The 20,139-nt window shown below is 40.9% G+C and overlaps 1 protein-coding gene across 1 annotated transcript in view; it reads right to left on the bottom strand.

Moving 5' to 3' along the window:
• Window positions 1-20,139, bottom strand: part of LOC138761467 (phospholipase A2, minor isoenzyme-like) — a 63,089-nt gene that overhangs the window by 32,685 nt on the left and 10,265 nt on the right. The window lies entirely within an intron of this gene.

The following is a 20,139-nucleotide window of genomic DNA, read 5'->3' on the forward strand; positions in this document are numbered from 1 at the left end:
TTATCATGCATCATACTCTTCACCCAGACCTCTGTCAAGCTCCAATCACCTTGTTGCATCATCTTTCGTAGGTCAAGGCATTGCCCAGGAGTATCTCAGAACAAATGGAGTTTCACAACTCGAGAGGAGAGTAGACCCCACAGTATTTGTCTCCTACAATAAGTCATAAATATAAAAATTTGATTATATTTTCTTTGACATAGGCACTTGACTTTCTTCCTGGAATATTTTTGAAAGAATAAGGAATGCAAAATTCAAACTATTAATGCAGCGTGCCAAAGATAAGGAAGATAAAGGATGAAAGATGAGATTTATGACCATCTGTACATGTGATCGAAAAAAAAGAACGGCTGAGGTGTACAATAGTGACCATCTCTCGGTAAGCACAGTAAGCTCGCCAGAGAAGATGGTGAGCAAGAGGAAAAACTCATCCCCTCTGATAGATCTGGCAAGAAGTTGAGAAAGATGGTTAATTTCAAATTGAAAATTATAACTTAAGACTTCTACATACCATGCTAATATTAGATAGGATGGACATCCAGCTCCTTATTCACAGGGCAACAATATTAAATACCAAAGGTCATCTACTTAAAGTGAATGGAGGAAAGTTTCGGGGAGATGTCAGAGGCAAGTATTTTACACAGAGAGTGGTGGAACACATTGCTGGTATTGGTGGTGGAGGCTGGTATAATAGGGACATTGAAATGATTCTTGGAGGGAAGTCACGTGATGGAGTAGTGGCCGGGCGGTGAACTCCAGCCCTCTCCAGAAAAGTTGAAAAAAATAAAGGAAAGCACAAAGGCACAAAAATAAAAATTAAAGTAAAATGAATATAAAGGTGGAAAGAAGATGGCGACGAAAAAAGAAAAGTCGAAACCAACGGTAAGAAGAGAGGAAGAGAAGACAACGGAAGAAGAAGGAGAAGGCCTTACCTGTTCGAAGAGGCCCACGGTGGAGAGAGAAGCCCGCTCCCTCAGGTCGGTAGAAAGTGGACTACAAAAATGGCTCGCTGAGCTGAGTAAAAGTGCGCAACCTCGCGCATGCGCAATGCGCATGCAAAAAAACACACCGATGGGAGGGGCGACCAGCTGGGGAGTCGATCTCCACAGCCGGCAATGACAGCTACAGAACAGCAGCAGCAAGAGGAGAACATAGAAGACAACGAAAACAAGAAAGAGGAGAAGAAAAAGAAAACAAAGAAACAACAGATGGCCAACCCAGAGGAAGAAGAAGAGGAAGAGGAAGAGTACAGTGAAATGGAAGAAGAAGGGAAAGGCAAGACAATGGATATATTTTCTCTTATTAAAGAATACATGTTAGCTCATAAAATAGATATAATGGAAAATTATAACAGAAGAAATAACATAAAGATAGTGGGCCTTAAGGAAGATGAAGAAGGCAAGAATATGAGAAAGTTTATAAAAGATTGGATCCCCAGGATCTTAGGATGTCCAGAACTACAGCAAGAAATGGAAATAGAAAGGGCACATAGAGCATTGGCCTTTAAACCACAACCATTACAAAAGCCAAGATCCATTTTGGTGAAATTCCTGAGATATACTACAAGAGAAAAGGTACTGGAGAAAACAATGGAGAAAGTAAGAGAGGACAACAAGCCACTGGAGTTCAAAGGGCGAAAAAATTTTATTTATCCAGATATAAGTTTTGAACTCCTGAAGAAGAGAAAGGAGTTCAATACAGCAAAGGCGATTTTATGGAAGAAAGGGTATAAATTTATACTAAAGCATCCAGCGGTATTGAAAATATTTATTCCAGGACAGCAAAACAGACTATTCTCGGATCCAGAGGAAGCACGAAAATTTGCAGAACAATTACAAAATAGACTGAGAGATGAAGACGTGTAACGAGAGTACAAAAGACTGCGAACTAAAAAGACGTGTGTATAGGACTATATACATATATAATACATATATTACATAAGTGTATGTGCATTTAAAAGAAAATATATAGTGTATAGAGAAGAATTAATGAGGGAAAAAAAGGGGAAGAGAGGAGTAAAGAGGGAATTTAGAGAGTGACCTTTGTTGTATATAAAAATTGAAATCTTTTCTGGGGCGGGCTGGGTAGGGAGAAATTACGGCCACTGCAAAATCAGTTGACGCTTGCGAGTGAATTCGCAAATCCAAATGGAGAGGGGAGATGAGGTTGACCGACAAAGGATAATGGGCAACTCAGGAAGGGGAGGGGACAATGGGGTTAAAGAAATATTAGGTAGGAGAATAAGGGGAATGTTTGATGTGTTAAAAATGTTGTCTTATAAACTGTTCAAAGAAAGAAAGCAGAAATGCATGAGAAGGAAAGGTGATGATGAGGAAACGGAAGGGAAAGATAAACAAAGTATAAAATGGCTACATTAAACTATATGACTTTAAATATTAATGGAATACATAACCAAATCAAAAGGAAGAAACTGCTAAATTTACTGAAAAAAGAAAAAATTGATATTGCATTTGTGCAAGAAACACACTGAACTGAAGGGGAGCACAAGAAATTAAAGAGAGATTGGATAGGACATGTAACGGCAGCATCATATAACTCAAAAGCTAGAGGAGTGGCTATATTAATCAGTAAAAATGTACCAATTAAAATAGAAGAGGAAATAATAGATCCAACAGGAAGATATGTAATGATAAAATGTCAGATATATTCAGAGTTTTGGAATTTACTTAATATATATTCGCCTAATGAAGAAGATCAAAACTTTATGCAGGATATTTTTCTGAAGATAGCAGATACGCAAGGGAATATATTAATAGGAGGGGATTTCAATCTCAATTTGAATTCAAACATAGATAAAAGCGGGAAAAAAATTAACAGAAAGAATAAAGTAACCAAATTTATAATTAAATCGATGCAAGAAATGCAACTTTTGGATATATGGAGGAAACAACACCCAAAGGAAAAGGAATATTCATATTATTCGGATAGACATAAAACATATTCAAGAATAGATTTATTCCTGTTATCAGCTTGTATACAAGATAGAGTTAGGAAAACAGAATATAAAGCTAGAATATTAACGGACCATTCACCCTTAATATTGACAATAGAGTTAGAGGATATCCCTCCAAAAATGTATAGATGGAGATTAAACCCCATGCTACTTAAAAGACAGGATTTTAGAGAATTCATAGAAAGACAAATTAAAATGTATTTTGAAATAAATACGGAATCAGTGAAGGATAAGTTTATATTATGGGACGCAATGAAAGTGTTCATCAGAGGGCAAATAATAAGTAACGTAACTAAGATGAAGAAGGATTACAATCAGGAAACAACAGTTGGAAAAGGAAATAGCAGATATAGAGAAAGAATTAGCAAGGAAGGAAGACACTACTAAAAGAAGGGAATTGGTAGATAAAAAAATAAAATATGAAACATTTCAAACATATAAGGTGGAGAAAAATATAATGAAGACAAAGCAGAAATATTACGAACTAGGAGAAAATCGCACAAAATTCTAGCGTGGCAGCTTAAGACAGAACAAACTAAAAGAATGGTATTGGCATCAAGGAAAAAAGACAAACAGATCACATATAATCCAACGGAAATTAATGAAAATTTCAGAGAATTCTATGAACAATTATACCAAACTGAAAATGAAGGGAAAGAGGCAAAATAGATGAATTCTTAACTAAAATTGAACTACCGAAATTACAAACAGAGGAACAAAATAAATTAATAGAACCATTTGAAATAGTAGAAATACAAGAGACAATAAAAAATCTGCCGAATCATAAAACACCAGGAGAGGATGGTCTCCCAATAGAATTCTATAAAACATTTAAAGATTTATTAATTCCTCCCCTCCTGGAAATAATCAACCAGATTGATAAAACACAAAGCTTACCAGATTCATGCAAAACAGCAATAATTACAGTAATACCAAAGGCAGGGAAAGATCCACTTGCACCAGCATCATATCGACCAATATCTCTACTTAACACAGATTACAAGATAATAGCTAAATTATTAGCAAACAGATTAGCTGATTATGTACCAAAAATAGTAAGTCTAGACCAAACTGGATTCATAAAAAAAAGACGAACAACAGATAATATTTGTAAGTTTATTAACTTAATTCATGCAGTAGAAGGAAATAAAACTCCAACAGTAGCGGTTGCTTTAGACGCAGAGAAGGCGTTCGACAGAGTAGAATGGAATTATTTATTCAAGGTACTACAAAAATTTACTTTACCAGAGAAATATATTAATTGGATTAAAGCATTATATAAGGGCCCATTGGCAAGAGTGACAGTAAATGGATATGTATCAAAACATTTTAACTTAAGCAGATCAACAAGACAGGGATGCCCACTATCGCCCTTATTGTTCGCGTTAGCCATAGAACCATTTGCAGAACTGATAAGAACAGAAAATAAAATAAAAGGGATAAAAATAAAAGGCAAGGAATACAAAATCAGTTTATTTGCAGATGATGTTATAGTATACCTAACGGAACCAGAAACATCAATAAAAGAATTACATAAGAAATTGAAGGAGTATGGAGAAGTGTCGGGATACAAGATTAACGCAAATAAAAGTGAAGAAATGCCAATGAATAATGCGGATTTCTCAAAATTCAAGAAAGAATCACTGTTTAGATGGCAAATGCAAACAATACGATACCTAGGTATACAAATAAATAAAAACCTCAGCCATCTATATAAACTTAATCATTATCCACTAATGAAAAAAATACAGGAAGATTTAGAGCATTGGAAAGACTTACCATTAACACTAATAGGAAGGATAAACTGTATTAAAATGAACATTTTCCCAAGGATACAATACCTATTTCAGGCACTGCCAATACACTTGACAGAAAAATTCTTTAAGGAGTTAAAGAAAATAATAAGGAAATTTTTATGGAAAGGAGGGAAAATGGGGATAGCACTAGATAAATTAACAGAATGGTATAGACAAGGAGGCTTACAACTGCCAAATTTTAAAAATTATTATAGAGCCGCACAATTAAGATATCTATCAGATTTTTACCAAGCAAAAGAAAAGCCAGATTGGACTAGATTAGAGCTAGACAAAATAAGGGAGAAGATACCTGAACATATATTATATAAATGGGATGAAAAATTGGTAAAACATAGGAATTCTACAGTATTGCACCATTTGCTTAATATTTGGAAGAAGATTCATGTAGAAAGAAATAAAACAAACTACCAATTATCAAAACTAATACTGACGCAAAATCAGCTAATCCCTTTTACGGTAGATAACCTGTCTTTTAGAGAATGGGAGAAAAAAGGGATTAAAAGAATAGAAAATTGTTTTTCGGGGAATAAATTATTATCCTTTGAACAAATGAAGGATAAATATAATATAACTCAAGATACAGTGCTGGCATATTACCAATTGAAATCCTATTTAAAGGATAAATTGGGAAGTAGTCTGAAGTTACCAGAAGGAAGCAATTTTGAATATCTGATTACAGACACAATGATAATTAAAAAATTTATAACAAACATGTATATCAAATTACATGAAAAGGAGAATGAGGAAATAAATGATAAAACTAAACAAAAGTGGGAACAAGATCTAAACATAAAGATAAAAAAGGAAACATGGGAGAGGTTATGTTTAGAAACTATGAGAAATACAATACGTATGATACAATTACGTATGATACAATATAATTGGATACATAGGTTATATATCACTCCTCAAAAGTTAAATAAATGGGATCCAACAGTATCTGACAGATGTTTTCGTTGTAAAAAAGAAATAGGAACAACAATTCATGCAATCTGGACTTGTGAAAAGGTGAAAAATTTTTGGGAAGATCTAAACCAGATATTAAATAAAATTACAGAAAGCAATATACCAAAAAACCCAGAGATCTTCCTCCTAAGTAACATAAAAAATAAAGAATTTGGACTTGATTTGGAGGGTGTACAAAAAAGATTTGTTAAGATAGCCCTAGCTCTAGCAAAAAAATGTATTATGTCAAACTGGAAATTAGAAGATAATTTGAAAATACAGAAATGGTATATAGAAATGAATAAATGTATTCCATTGGAAAAAATAACATATAGTTTAAGAAATAATATAACATTATTTGAACAAATATGGGAGCCGTACATGGAATATAATAGAGAAAACCTACCGGGACATCTATCACCTAAAATGACAAAAGGAAAAGAAAATGGAAAGAATTGACTCAGTGGAAGTTTTTGTTCGTTAATGTTGAGTGACAACATTGTTTGATGGGTTTGATGTATCTTGGACTCAGAGTTTTGAATGGATGGAGGGGGAGGTGGGGGGGAGGTGGGGGGGGAGGGGAGGAGGGAGGGGGGAGAAAACGACACTGTATATATTTGAAAGGAGAAATGTGTATATCTTGAATAATGTGATCTAGAGTGTGAAAAATTTAAAAAATTTAAAAAAAGAAATGATTCTTAAATAGGTGTGGATATCAGATAAATGGAGGGTTATGGGTATGTGGTTGGGAAGGTTGAGATTATTGTGGAATAGGTGTACATAGGTCAGCACATTATTGTGGGCTGAAGGGTCTGTACTGTGCTGTAATTTTCCATGAATATCTGTTGATATGCTAGCACATGGAAGTTAAAATAGGTGAATATGTGGTGTATCCTTTGGAAACTGACTTTATTTCTTGGAGTGTAGAAGAATGAGGGGAGATTTGATAGAGGTATGCAAAATTATGAGGGGTATAGACAGAGTCTTTTTCCACTGAGGGTAGGTGAGATACAAACCAGAGGACATGGGTTAAGGGTGAAAGTGGAAAAGTTTAGGTGGAACATGAGGGGGACCTTCTTCACACTGAGAGTGGTGGAAGTGTGGACAGGTACATGGATGGGAGAGGTATGGAGGGCTATGGACTAGGTGCAGGTCAGTGGCACTAGGCAGAATAATAGTTTACCGTCAAAGGCAAACACCTCTGGAACTCAAGTCTTTTCCATGTTTGGTGAAGACTGTGGTGAGGTCAATATGAGACTTTGGTGAGTTACTGAAGAGTGTTACGGAGAACAGAGGACCCTAAAACCCAGCAGCAATAGATATTCACCACAACGCAGGGTTACTTAAAAAAGGTAGTTTTTAATTATATTTGAACAAAAAAAAGAATTAAATTTTAACTTATTACTTAACCTACCGAACTACTTAATCCCCCTTCTAATACTAAGCGCAGATGTGTGTAATGTATATTTAAGATTAGAAAAGCTCTTTAGATCACAGTCCAATCTCACTGGTTGCAGGCAATTCTTGTACTGTGCACGGAAGATAGCATGAACAAAGTTCACCAGTCTTTGGTGCTTAACAGGCAAATGGATACCACTCAGGAGGGTTCTTGCTGGTTTTCAGAGAGAGATTCCTTTTCCAGGCCTGATTCCTTCTCAATCAGTCTTGCTGACAAAACTTGTCCCCTTCAGGGTTCTCCAGGTGATCCTCTTTCTTTCAGGTCACCTTTCACACCGCCAGTCTTCTCCTTTGACCAGGCAGCCTTCCAAAGTTGGCCAGCTTGTCCCCTGGAACGGATTTCTGTGTCTCTCCTCTCTGTTTCACACCCTCCCTCTCTGAGAACAAAACTGTTCTCCTCTGCCTGCAAAGATTACATGCTCTCCCAGGCAAGCTGCTGTCCATACTTTGTTGCCTCCTGCAAAAAGCACTCTGCAAAAGTCCTGCAAATATTCTGTGTTTTAAATGTGTGTGTAAGCTGCTCAAACAATTCCTCCCAAACCACCTCTAAATACTCTGTCACAAGAGCCAGTGCTGGTTGCTGGATCTGTTAAAAACACTTTCCATCATTTTGCCAATGAGTGTGCACAGGCTCATTTTAACCCAGCAACAGAAACGTGGCAAATTTGTGAAGTGGTGCTTTCACATTTTACCAGAATCAGAATTTATTGGCATGAAGATCTATCACAAAATTCCCCATTTTGCAGGAATATTGCAGATGCAAAAATTGCTATAAGTTACATTTTTAAAATAAATAAATTAGAGCAAAAGAAGTGAAAAAGTGGAGTGGTGTCTGGGGTTCATTGTCCATTCGAAAATCTGATGACGGAGGGGAAGAAGCTGTTGCTGTACCATTGGGTTTTCGTCTTCAGGCTCTCCTTCCTGATGGTAGCAGTGAGAAGAGGACACGGCCTGGGTGGTGACGGGCTGTGATGGCCAATGAGTTTATAGTCCTAGCTAAAACCACAGTTTATGTCCTATTTTAAAACTATTTATTTTTATCTATTATCTGTCAGATAATTGGATGCTGGTGTTTGAATCGAACTCAATTGTGGAGTGTGATCCAAAGACAAAAATATCAATATTTGTTCATAATAATATGTTCTTGAATTCATTCAGGTTTGTTTCCTCAAATCTATTTTAATGTTGTCTGCAGAGTAGTTCACGGACAAGTTGCTCTTGTGTCTTGGTGTGAGCTTGCAGGCGCCCATTCAGAGCCAGTTCTCCAGCACATGACGTCCTGTTTTGCGGAAACTGCCAAAATGTTTGGCCTGGAAGTCAGCCTGAAGGAAACTGAGGTCCTCCATCAGCCAGCTCACCACCATGACCACCAGCCCCCCCACATCTCCATCGGGCACACTGAACTCAAAACGGTCAACCAGTTTACCTACCTCAGCTCCACCATTTCATCTGATGCAAGGATCGACAACGAGATAGACAACAGACTCGCCAAGGCAAATAGCGCCTTGGGAAGACTACACAAAAGAGTCTGGAAAAACAACCACCTGAAGAAACACACAAAGATCAGCGTGTACAGAGCTGTTGTCATGCCCATGCTCCTGTTTGGCTCCGAATCATGGGTCCTCTACCGGCATCCTAGAACATTTCCATCAGCGCTGTCTCTGCTCCATCCTCAACATTCATTGGAATGACTTCATTACCAACATCGAAGTACTCGAGCTGGCAGAGTCCGCAAGCATCAAATCCATGCTGCTGAAGACCCAACTGCGCTGGGTGGGTCACATCTCCAGAATGGAGGACCATCGCCTTCCCAAGATCGTATTCTATGGCAAGCTCTCCACTGGCCACCGAGACAGAGGTGCACCAAAGAAGAGATACAAGGACTGCTTAAAGAAATCTCTTGGTGCTTGCCACATTGACCACCGCCAGTGGGCTGATATCGCCTCCAACTGTGCAACTTGGCTCCTCACAGTTCGGCGAGCAGCAACCTCCTTTGAAGAAGACCGCAGAGCCCATCTCACTGACAAAAGACAAAGGAGGAAAAACCCAACACCCAACCCCAACCAACCAATTTTCCCTTGCAACCGCTGCAACTGTGCCTGCCTGTCTCGCATCGGACTTGTCAGTCATCAACGAGCCTGTAGCAGACGTGAACATACCCCTCCATAAATCTTCGTCCACGAAGCCAAGCCAAAGAAGAAGAAAAAAAAGAGAAAAAAAAGAAGAATGTTGTAGATTGATACATGCAAGGAGAAATTTTAAACTTGCAATGAAAAGTTAAAATGTGATTACACAATCACTTGGCAAACAAAATAAAGTTCAATGGTCACTAATACAAAGCTCCTCTGTCTCCAAAGCTGCCTGTCCTTTGGAGTTGCACCAAAGCATATGGCTGGCCTTGATCATATTTTCAGATACAGGCTTCACAAAAGCTGCCCTTAGCCACAGGAAAAATAAATAATGATTTCTAAACCACTTTACTGCAGGCTCTTGTACCAAGGCCAAATTCATTTCGCACATACCTCCTTCAATATTTATAGAAAGATCGATTAAATTGCTACTGCATTAAAATACAGATGCCATGTTGCATTTAGCAGTAACCATAAACTTGGCTAAATGTTCTTATTTTTCTGAAAGAAGAAATGCTATTGCCCCTAAATGCTCAGCCCTATTCAATAACATAAACACCAAAACATCACTTACTTGCAACTTCCTAAACAGATGATCTGCTGTTCAAATATCTGTCTACTGCTTAAAAATGTTCATAAACCCAGTTTCCACCACTCTTTGAGGAAAATAGCTCCAAAGGGTCAGTAATGCCTTATGTTTCTATTAGCCACATGAAACTGAGCAACAACAGGTCTGTAATGCCCTTATGGTTTGGACTGGGTGCAGGTTGGTGGGACTAGGCAGAATACATCTGGTTCTCCCATTGTGGTCTCCTAAACATCGGAGAGAATGGACGCAGATTGGGAGATTGCTTTGTTAAGCAGCTCGGATCTCCCAGTGGTAGCCATTTCAATTCCCCATCCCATACCCTTGTTGACATGTCTGTCCATGGTCTTATACACTGCCAGACTGAGACCACCTGTAAAATGGAGGAACAGCACCTCATCTTTCGACTGGGCACCCTCAAACCAGATGGTATTGACTTCTCTGGATTTTGTTATATATGGGCAGCTGAGGATTTGGAGTTTGGCTGGGGGGGTATGCCCAGAGTGAGGATCCGGGGTCGTGCACTCGGATGGGCAGGTAGTCGGGGCAAGGATCCATGGCCTGGAGCTTTGATAGGTGGGCGGACAAGGTGAAGATCAGTGGCTGGGGTGTTGGGAGATTGGAAGGACAGGCAGCCAGAGTGAGGATCTGTGGCCAGGGGCTCAGATTGGCAGGTGGCCGGGGGGAAGATCTGAGGTTGGAAGCTCAGATGGGTGGGTGGCTGGGGTGAGGATCCATGGCCGGGTGCTTGGGTTGGCAGATGGCTGGAGTGGGGATCTGTGGTTGGGTGCTCAGTTGGGTGGGTGGCCGGGGCAAGGATCCATGGTTGGGAGCTCGGATGGTGGGTGGCCAGGGGTGAACATTTGCAGTCAGGAGGTCGGATGGACAGGAGGCCGGGGCAAAGATCCATGGTCAGGCACTCGGATGAATGGGCAGTCAGAGTGAAGATCCGTGGTCAGGAGCTTGGATGGGCAAGTAGCCAGGGAAAAGATCTACGGTTGTGAGCTCGATGGATGGATAGCTGGGGTAAGGATTCGTGACCGGGACCTCAGATTGATGGGCAGGTGGTCAGGGTGAAGATCCGGGATCCCTATTTTTTTAAGACACTGGGAGGGTCTGTGTTTCTACTGCTTGGTCAATAACATCCATTAACAGGTGCATTAGTAATTCTTTGAATTGTTTGTAAAACTTAGGTGGGAATCCATCCTCCTCTGGTGATTTATTAGCCTGTAGGGTACCCAGGCTTTTTCATTTTCTTCTCTTGTAAGGTGAATGTCTATTTCTATCCTTTCTCTCTCTTCCATTTCAGTTTCATCTCCTAGTAATTCTGATTTGTATAATTTTGTGTAATATTATCTAAAGATGTCATTGATTTCCTTTTGTTGATATGTTAGAATGCCTGATTCTGTTTTTATAGCATTTATCATTCTTGGTGACTCCTCTGTTTTAATCTGCTAAGACTTTATGTGCCTGTTTAGTTTTTAATATAGGTTTTTTTTCTGTTCTATATGTTTGTATTGTATCATATCTTAACTTTTTATTCTCCAGTAGTCTATACTTATCTTGTTGTCCTGTTCTTTGAATTTTTTTTCTAATTCTATAATATCTTTCTCTAGACTATTTATTTCTGCCATATATTCTCTCTTAAGATTCTTTGTTTAGGATATAATTTGTCCCCTCAAATATGCTTTGAGCATGTCCCATGTCAGAAAGCTATTAAAAGTAGATGACTGATTTGATTCGCAAAATATTTCTATCTGTCTCTTTAATAAATGCACAAAAGCCTATTCTTTTAAGTACCATGGTATTGAGGCACCATCTGTATACATGTTCTTTTTTTTAAAAAATCTTTTTTTTTAATTTTTCATACTGTGAACCATATCAACCAAAATATATACAAACATTTCTCATTAAATATACACAGTGGCATTTTCTCCCTTTATTTCCCCCCTACCTTCCCTCCCCCCTTCCCACCCCCATCCAAAACCAATAAATATTCAACATATACAGTACAATAAAACCATTAAACATCATCACATAATGAAAAATAAACAAGAAAAATGTGTGATCTACTGTAACACACTCGATCGTTTTGTCTTCTTATCATTTTAGGGAGTGGAGGTCCGAGGCAAGCCCTCTCTGTTATGTTCCATGTATGGTTCCCAAATTTGTTCAAATAATGTGACTTTATATGTTATTTTTTCCAATGGAATACATTTATTTATTTCCATGTACCATTGCTGTATTCTCATGCTCTCTTCCATTTTCCAAATTGACATTATACATTTTTTTGCTACTGCTTAGGCTATCATAATAAATCTTTTTGCGCTTTATCCAATTTGAGGCCTAATTCCTTACTTCTTATATTATTTAGAAGAAAGATCTCTGGATTTTTTGGTATATTTTTTCTGTGATTTGATTTAATATCTGATTTAGATCTCCCCAAAATGTTTTCACTTTCTCACATCTCCAAATTGCATGTACTGTTGTTCCCATTTTCTTCTTACACCAAAAACATCTATCTGATAATGTTGGATCCCATTTTTTTAACTTTTGGGGCATGATATATAACCTGTGTAACCTGTAATTATACTGTATCTTGTGTGATCTTGTGTTTATTATATTCTTCATAGATCCATAACATAACTTTTCCCATGTTTCATTTTTTATCTTTATGTTTAAATCCTTTTCCCACTTTTGTTTGGGTTTATAGCTTATTTCATCCTTTTCCTTATCTTGCAGCTTAATGTACATGTTCATAATAAATCTTTTAATTATCATTGTGTCTGTAATCACATATTCAAAGCTGCTTCCTTCTGGTAATTTCAGTCTGTTTCCCAATTTATCGTTTAAATATGCAAATATTATACCATGAGTTATCCCATATTTGTACATCAACTGTTCAAATGTTAATAAATTATTTCCCAAAAAACAATTTTCTATTCTTTTAATTCCTTTTCTCTCCCATTCTCTAAAGGAAAGGTTATTTATTGCAAAAGGGATTAGTGGATTTTGCGTCAATAGTAATTTTGGTATTTGGTCATTCATTTTATTCCTTTCTAACTGAATCTTCTTCCAAATATTGAGTAAATGATGCAGTACTGGTGAGCTTTTATATTGTACCAGCTTTTCAACCCACTTATAAAGTATATGTTCCGGTACCTTCTCCCCTATTTTATCTTGTTTTATCTTAGTCCAGTCTGGTTTTTTCCTTGTCTGGTAAAAATCTGATAAATACCTTTTTTGTGCTGCTCTATAATAATTTTGAAAGTTTGGCAACTGCAAACCACCTTGGTTGTACCTCTCTATTAATTTATCTAATGCTATCCTCAGTTTCCCCCCTTTCCACAAGAATTTCCTTACTATTCTCTTTAGTTCATTAAAGAATTTCTCTGTTAAGGGAATTGGTAACGATTGAAATAAGTATTGTATCCTTGGGAAGACATTCATTTTAATCCAGTTTACCCTCCCTATCAATGTAAGCAGTAATTCTTTCCAATGTTCTAAGTTTTCCTGCAATTTCTCTATTGGGGCTGATAATTTAAGTTGTACAGGTGGCTTATGTTATTATCTAACCTAATACCTAAGTATCAGATTGCTTGTGTTTGCCATTTAAATGGTGATTCTTTTTTAAATTCTGTATAATCTGCATTACTCATTGGCATCACTTCACTTTTATTTGCGTTGATCTTGTACCCCGATATTTCTCCATACTCCTTCAATTTCTTATGTAATTCTTTTATTGATATTACTGGTTCGGTTAAGTATACTATGATGTCATCTGCAAATAAACTGATTTTATACTCCTTCTCCTTTATTTTTATCCCTTTTATTTTATTTTCTGTTCTTATCAGTTCTGACAATGGTTCTATTGCTAAAGCTAACAGTGAGAGGGATAATGGATATCCCTGGCTAGTTGACCTACTTAATTTAAATTAGTTCGATACATATCCATTTACTGTTACCTTCACCAATGGTCCATTATAAAATGCTTTAATCCAATTAATATATTTTTCTGGTAGATTGAACCTCTGTAATACTTTGAATAAATAATTCCATTCTACTCTATCAAAGGCCTTTTCTATGTCTAAAGCAACAGCCACTGTTGGCTTCTTATTTCCTTGAACTGCATGAATTAGATTAATAAATTTACAGACATTATCCGCTGTTCATCTTTTCTTAATAAATCCAGTTTGATCTTGTTTTTCTATTTTTGGTACACAATTGGCCAATCTGTTTGCTAATAATTTTGCTATTATCTTATAATCTGAATTAAGTAGAGATATTGGTCTATATCTTTTTTTCTTTGGCTTGGTTTTCGGACGAAGATTTATGGAGGGGGTAAAAAGTCCATGTCAGCTGCAGGCTCGTTTGTGGCTGACAAGTCCGATGCGGGACAGGCAGACACGATTGCAGCGGTTGCAAGGGAAAATTGGTTGGTTGGGGTTGGGTGTTGGGTTTTTCCTCCTTTGCCTTTTGTCAGTGAGGTGGGCTCTGCGGTCTTCTTCAAAGGAGGTTGCTGCCCGCCAAACTGTGAGGCGCCAAGATGCACGGTTTGAGGCGTTATCAGCCCACTGGCGGTGGTCAATGTGGCAGGCACCAAGAGATTTCTTTAGGCAGTTCTTGTACCTTTTCTTTGGTGCACCTCTGTCACGGTGGCCAGTGGAGAGCTCGCCATATAACACGATCTTGGGAAGGCGATGGTCCTCCATTCTGGAGACGTGACCCATCCAGCGCAGCTGGATCTTCAGCAGCGTGGACTCGATGCTGTCGACCTCTGCCATCTCGAGTACTTCGACGTTAGGGGTGTAAGCGCTCCAATGGGTGTTGAGGATGGAGCGGAGACAACGCTGGTGGAAGCGTTCTAGGAGCCATAGGTGGTGCCGGTAGAGGACCCATGATTCGGAGCCGAACAGGAGTGTGGGTATGACAACGGCTCTGTATACGCTTATCTTTGTGAGGTTTTTCAGTTGGTTGTTTTTCCAGACTCTTTTGTGTAGTCTTCCAAAGGCGCTATTTGCCTTGGCAAGTCTGTTGTCTATCTCATTGTCGATCCTTGCATCTGATGAAATGGTGCAGCCGAGATAGGTAAACTGGTTGACCGTTTTGAGTTTTGTGTGCCCGATGGAGATATGGGGGGGCTGGTAGTCATGGTGGGGAGCTGGCTGATGGAGGACCTCAGTTTTCTTCAGGCTGACTTCCAGGCCAAACATTTTGGCAGTTTCCGCAAAGCAGGACATCAAGCGCTGAAGAGCTGGCTCTGTATGGGCAACTAAAGCGGCATCATCTGCAAAGAGTAGTTCACGGACAAGTTTCTCTTGTGTCTTGGTGTGAGCTTGCAGGCGCCTCAGATTGAAGAGACTGCCATCCGTGCGGTACCGGATGTAAACAGCGTCTTCATTGTTGGGGTCTTTCATGGCTTGGTTCAGCATCATGCTGAAGAAGATTGAAAAGAGGGTTGGTGCGAGAACACAGCCTTGCTTCACGCCATTGTTAATGGAGAAGGGTTCAGAGAGCTCATTGCTGTATCTGACCCGACCTTGTTGGTTTTCGTGCAGTTGGATAATCATGTTGAGGAACTTTGGGGGACATCCGATGCGCTCTAGTATTTGCCAAAGCCCTTTCCTGCTCACGGTGTCGAAGGCTTTGGTGAGGTCAACAAAGGTGATGTAGAGTCCTTTGTTTTGTTCTCTGCACTTTTCTTGGAGCTGTCTGAGGGCAAAGACCATGTCAGTGGTTCCTCTGTTTGCGCGAAAGCCGCACTGTGATTCTGGGAGAATATTCTCGGCGACACTAGGTATTATTCTATTTAGTAGAATCCTAGCGAAGATTTTGCCTGCAATGGAGAGCAACGTGATTCCCCTGTAGTTTGAGCAGTCTGATTTCTCGCCTTTGTTTTTGTACAGGGTGATGATGGTGGCATCACGAAGATCCTGAGGCAGTTTACCTTGGTCCCAACAAAGCTTGAAAAACTCATGCAGTTTGGCATGCAGAGTTTTGCCGCCAGCCTTCCAGACTTCTTGGGGGATTCCATCCATACCTGCTGCTTTGCCACTTTTCAGTTGTTCGATTGCCTTATATGTCTCATCCAGGATGGGAACCTCATCCAGCTCTAGCCTTAGGGGCTGTTGAGGGAGCTGGAGCAGGGCGGAATCTTGGACTGAGCGGTTGGCACTGAAAAGAGATTGGAAGTGTTCTGACCATCGGTTGAGGATGGAGGTCTTGTCGCTGAGGAGGACTTTGCCGTCTGAGCTGCGCAGCGGGCTTTAGACTTGGGGTGAGGGGCCGTACACAGCCTTTAGAGCCTCGTAGAAACCCCTGAAGTCGCCAATGTCCGCGCTGAGCTGTGTTCGTTTGGCGAGGCTAGTCCACCACTCATTTTGGATCTCCCGGAGTTTGCGCTGAAGATGACTGCATGCGCGACGGAAGGCTTGTTTCTTCTCTGGACAGGACGGCTTTGTAAGGTGAGCCTGGTGGGCAGCTCGCTTCTTTGCCAGCAGCTCCTGGATTTCCTGGCTGTTTTCGTCAAACCAGTCCTTGTTTTTCCTGGAGGAGAAGCCCAGTACCTCTTCAGTGGATTGCAGTATGGTAGTCTTCAACTGATCCCAGAGGGTTTCAGGGGACGGGTCCGTGAGGCGGGTTGCAACGTCGAGCTTTGCTTTGAGGTTTGCCTGGAAGTTTCCTCTCGCTTCGTCTGACTGCAGGTTTCCAACATTGAACCTCTTTCTGGGGGCTTTATTGTTCCTGGGCTTTGGCTTGAAGTGAAGGTTGAGCTTGCAGCGAACCAGCCGGTGGTCAGTGTGGCATTCCGCGCTAGGCATGACCCTGGTGTGGAGCACATCTTGTTTGTCACTTTCTCGCACCAGGATGTAGTCCAGGAGGTGCCAGTGTTTGGATCAGGGATGCATCCAGGTGGTCTTAAGGCTGTCCCTCTGCTGAAAAAGTGTGTTTGTAATGACGAGCCGCTGTTCTGCGCAGAGCTCCAACAGGAGGCGCCCATTGTCGTTGCACTTGCCGACGCCATGCTTGCCCAGGATTCCTGGCCAGGTTTCTGAGTCTTTGCCGACACGAGCATTGAAGTCGCCCAGGATGACAACCTTGTCGGCTGTAGGGGTACGTTGGATGAGGTTGCGCAGGTCGGTGTAGAACTTGTTCTTTTCTGCTGGTTCCGCCTGGAGGGTTGGAGCATAGACACTGATGAGGGTGATGTGACGCTTGTTTTGAAGTGGGAGTCGCATGGACATGATTCATTCCGAGAGGCCTGTCGGAAGGTTTTCGAATTTGGAGGCAATGAAGCTCTTGACCATGAAGCCTACACCAGATAGGCGTCGTTCATCCGAAGGCTTGCCAGACCAGTAGAGTGTGTAGCCCGCGCCGCGTTCTTGGAGGCTGCCTACATCTGCCAGGCAGACTTCACTGAGAGCGGCTATGTCGATGTCAAGTCTGAGGAGTTCATGTGCAATGAGGGCAGACCGACGTTCAGGTCGGTGGCTGTCAGCCTTGTCTAGCATGGTTCTGATGTTCCAGCATGCTAGCTTGAGTTTGTGAGCATCTTTTGAGGGGGAGGACGTGGAGGGGGAGGACGTGGAGGGGGAGGACGTGGAGGGGGAGGACGTGGACCTGTCGTCGGGCCTGCGCAAAGGAGCTTTTAGGTGGAGTGCAGTGTGCGCAGTACTGGCCCCACCCTTTACACCCATGGTTCGTGTGCCGTGGCCAAGCAAGCTGGGACGTGGCAGCGAGGTCCTTGGGTCGTAGGTTTTATATCGGAGTGGTCTTCTCCTATGCAGGTTTCTTACCCGGGCTGGAGGGGCCTGCCTCCCCTCCTAGGTCGGTCCATACTGCCCGGACCGGGGCCTCCGCCTGCCTCACTCGACCGAGACCGGGGCCGCCGTCTCCCCCTTGCTCCTGCCCGTATCGGGGCCGCCGCCGTCTACCCGTCGCCCGGACCGGGGCCGGGGCCGCTGCTGCTCTCCCTGTGCCTGGACTGGGGCCGCCGCCTCCCACTCTCTGCCCGGATCGGGGCCTCCGCCTGCCCCACTCGACCGAGGCCGGGGCCGCCGCCTCCCCCTTGCTCCTGCCCGGATCGAGGCCGCCGCCATCTACCCTTCGCCCGGACCGGGGCCGGGGCCGCTGCTGCTCTCCCTGTGCCCGGACTGGGGCCGCCACCTCCAACTCTCTGCCCGTATCGGGGTCTCCGCCTGCCTCTCTCGACCGAGGATGGGGCCGCCGTCTCCCCCTTGCTCCTGCCCGTATCGGGGCCGCCGCCGTCTACCCTTCGCCCGGACTGGGGCCGGGGCCGCTGCTGCTCTCCCTGTGCCCGGACTGGGGCCGCCGCCTCCCACTCCCTGTCCGGACCGGGGCCTCCGCCTGCCTCACTCGACTGAGGCCGGGGCCGCCGTCTCCCCCTTGCTCCTGCCCCTATCGGGGTATATGATGCTGATGTTAATGGATCCTTCCTCGTCTTTGGTATTACTGTAATTATTGCTGTCTTACATGAATCTGGCAAGTTTTGTGTTTCTTCTTTCTGGTTCATTACTTCCAGGAGAGGAGGAATTAATAACTCTTTAAATGTTTTATAAAATTCTATTGGGAATCCATCCTGTCCAGGTGTTTTATTGTTTGGCAGCTTTTTTTAATATATCCTGTACTTCCTCTCTTTCAAATGGTTTTATCAGTTTGTTTTGTTCTTTATCTTGCAATTTCGGCAGTTCAATTTTCTCAGATTGGTATAATTGTTCATAAAATTTCTTAAAGTTCTCATTAATCTCTGTTGGGTTATATGTAATTTGTTTTTTCTTTTTTCCTTGATGCCAATACAGTTCTTTTCGTTTGTTCTGTTTTAAGTTGCCAGGCTAATATTTTGTGTTTTTTCTCCTAGTTCATAATACTTTTGCTTTATTTTCATTATGTTCTTCTCCACCTTATACGTTTGTAATGTTTCATATTTTATTTTTTTGTCCACCAATTCTCTCCTTTTTATTATATTCTCCTTTTTACTAGTTCCTTTTCTGTTCTTACTATCTCCCTTTCCAACTGCTCTATTTCTTGATTTTTTCATCTGAGATACATAACTTATTATCTGCCCTCTAATTAGGCTTTTATTGTGTTTCATAATATAAATTTGTCTTTCACTAATTCTGTATTTATTTCAAAATGTGTTTTAATTTGGTATTCCATAAACTCTCTAAATTCCTGCCTTTTAAGTAACATGGAGTATAACCTCCATCTATATGTTCTTGGTCCTCTAGTTCTATTGCTAATAACAGGGGTGAATGATCAGATAGTAATCTAGCTTTATATTCAGTTTTCCTAACTCTCCCTTGAATATGGGGCAACAACAAAAACATAGCAATCCTTGAGTATGTTTTATGCCTACTCGAATAATATGAGTATTCCTTCTCTCTTGGGTGCTGCCTCCTCCATATATCCATGTTTATTTTCCTGCATTGATTTAACCATAAATTTGGCTATTTTATTCTTTTTCCTAGTCTTTTGTCTAGTTTTATCCAACATTGGATCCAAATTAAAGTTAAAATTCCCTCCTATCAATATATTCCCCTGCGTATCTTGCATAAACTTTTGACCTCTTCATTAGTTGCATATATATTGAGCAAATTCCAAAATTCTGAATATATCTGACACTTTATCATTACATACCTCCCTACTGGATCCATTATTTCCTCCTCTATTTTGATTGGTACATTTTTATTAATTAATATAGCTACATCTCTAGCTTTTGAATTATATGATGCTGCTGCTATGTGGCCTATCCAGTCTCTCTTTAATTTGTTATGTTCTACTGCAGTTAGATGCATTTCCTGTTAGTTGTGTTTCCTGTTTCTTTTTTCAGTAAATTTAATAGCCTCTTCCTTTTAATTTGGTTATGTATTCCATTAATGTTTATAGTCATATAGTTCAACGTGGCTATCTCATACCCTGTTTACACCTCATTTCCGCTTCCTCACCACCACCATCCCCCTTTTCCCCATTTTCATTTCTTAGTTTTCCCTTTTTAAACTCAATGTATGACAACACATTTAAAACATAAAATACTTCAACAACTCCCACATCCAATATTCCCTGAACCCCAAATGTGTCCCCCCCCCCCCCCCCCACTTTCTGAGTTGCCCTTTATCCCTTGCCGGGCAACCACAACTCCCTCTCCATTTGGATTGTGAACCTGCTCACAAGCATCAACTGATTTCGCAGTGACGGTTATTCTCTCCCATC

This window comes from Narcine bancroftii, chromosome 4 (assembly GCF_036971445.1).
Source record: "Narcine bancroftii isolate sNarBan1 chromosome 4, sNarBan1.hap1, whole genome shotgun sequence".
Classification (NCBI taxonomy): Eukaryota; Metazoa; Chordata; class Chondrichthyes; order Torpediniformes; family Narcinidae; genus Narcine; species Narcine bancroftii.